Below are 2,150 nucleotides of genomic sequence, written 5' to 3' on the forward strand. Positions count from 1 at the left end.
TTTGGCCATAATTGCCTTGAATAACTAGATTCTAAGATTTTCTAAAGATTATTCAAGGTGTTTTCTAGCAAAAAATGCCTTCAATAATCCACCGTCCTTACCTTATGCTCCCATGTCTTTGGAATGAAAACCTTTTAAAGATTATTCAAGGTGTTTTCTAGCAAAAAATACCTTCAATAATCCGTCGTCCTTACCTTATGCTCCCAAGTCTTGGGAATGAAAATCTTTTTAAAAAATCTAAACTTATTAAAACAAAAGTAGTGAAAATTTTGTTCCCATCATCCTTACCTTACCTTTCAGTTCTTACCTCACTTAAGGCTTATCTCATCTCACTCTCTCTCGTGTTTAATCTTTTTAACTTTGTTGCTAAAATCCTTGTTTAAATTTTCAAGCTTTAAAACTTTGTTTTCCTTGTAAAAATCCCTCATTTCTACACAGTTTTTACAAGCTGCCCAATTTTTATCCTTTTGCAATTATGAGTTATTTCAACTATTCCCTATTTCCCTAAAACCCAAACTCAAATAACCCTACATCGGTAACCCTATTTCACATTTATAGCTTTCATGTTTTTGTTTTGAGCTACTTTATTTCTATCCTCTGCCTCTCTCTTACTTATTCAACTAAAATTAATCTTGGTTATACTTATCTTAAAAATACATAAGTTTAATTATAAAGGTACATTTGAAATATTATTCTTAATGAAAATGTGACATCATGTTTACATAGTCAAATTTTATTTAGTGCTTAAATTAAATGCTATTGTTTTAATTTAAGTTTTAAATTAAATATAATTTTATTACTATGGCAAATCATCTTACATTCTATGGATAAGGTATGGATAAATGTCACGTTAAGAGCCAGTGAAGAATACATAAAAGAAGTCACTAGTTTTTTAGACTTTGCCTTTGCAATATCATCTGAAGATGAAAAAATTTGGTGTCTTGTGTTAAATGTGTCAACACATTTAGAGTTTGTAGGAGAGATGCATTTGATCACATAATATGTGATTGTTTTCTCAAAAGATATGTTTGATGGGTATTTCATAGGGAAGTCTCAGATGCATGTTTACCTACTAGAATAACTAATGACAAAGAAAGAGGTTTAGGTCCTAACATTCATGATTTATTACATGATACGATGGCTGAAAGAGGTATGAATATTGATATGGGTAACATACAAGCTAGAGATACTAGTGGAGAGCAACACTATGGTCATAGAATTGATGGTGACAAGTTTATGCTTTACTTAAAGATGCAGAGGAGAAACTATATCCAAATTGTAAAAACTTCACAAAATTTTACTTTAGAATCTATTTGTTCCACATTAAGTGTTTTAATGGTTGGACAAATAGATCTTTCAATACATTGTTAGAGGTTTTGAAACTTTCTCTACCAGAGGGTAACACATTGCCAGGGTCTTATTAAAAATTGAAAAAAATGATTTCTACCTTAAGTTTAAGATATGAAAAAATCTGTGCTTGTCCCAATGATTGCATGTTATTTTGGAAGGGTAAGTCAAATGAAGAAATATGTTCAAAATGTGATGCTTTTAGGTGGAAAAAGAGCTTGAATGATGCAGAAAGTGATCCCTAAGTTATAGTATCAAAAAAAAAAGAAAAAAGCTAATAAGATTTTGCATTGGTTTCCTTTAATTCCAAGACTACAAAGATTATTCATGTCTTTAAAAACTACTCCCTTGATGACTTGGCATGAATATGAGTGCACTAAGGATGGATGTGTAAGACATCTTACAGATTCTCTAGCTTAAAAAGAATTAGATTCTCAATATCCTGAGGTTTTCTTTAACCCTCATAATATTTGCTTAGGATTAGCTTCTAATGGCTTTAACCCTTTCAAAACTATGAGTGTAACATATAGCACTTAGCCTATTATATTGATACCTTATAACTTGCCTCAATGTATATGCATGAAATAGCCAAACTTTATTCTTTCCATACTTATTCTTGGTCTAAAAGGTCTTGAAAACAATATAGATATATACCTAAAACCTTTGGTAGAAGAGTTGTAAAAACTTTGGGAAGTTGATATTCAAACTTTTGATGCCTTAAAAAATCAAAACTTTCAACTATGTGCAGCATTAATTTGGACCATTAACGACTTTTCTGCATATGTCAATTTGTTTGAGTGGAG

The 2,150-nt window shown here is 30.6% G+C and overlaps 1 pseudogene; it reads left to right on the plus strand.

The window, feature by feature from the left end:
• Positions 1 to 1,137: 1,137 nt before the first annotated feature.
• On the plus strand, positions 1,138 to 1,935 carry LOC149518843 (uncharacterized; annotated as a pseudogene).
• The last annotated feature ends 215 nt before the right edge of the window (positions 1,936 to 2,150 follow it).

The sequence above is a fragment of the Durio zibethinus genome, chromosome 5 (genome assembly GCF_047325235.1).
Source record: "Durio zibethinus cultivar Kanyao isolate XHJ-2024 chromosome 5, ASM4732523v1, whole genome shotgun sequence".
In the NCBI taxonomy this organism is placed as follows: domain Eukaryota; kingdom Viridiplantae; phylum Streptophyta; class Magnoliopsida; order Malvales; family Malvaceae; genus Durio; species Durio zibethinus.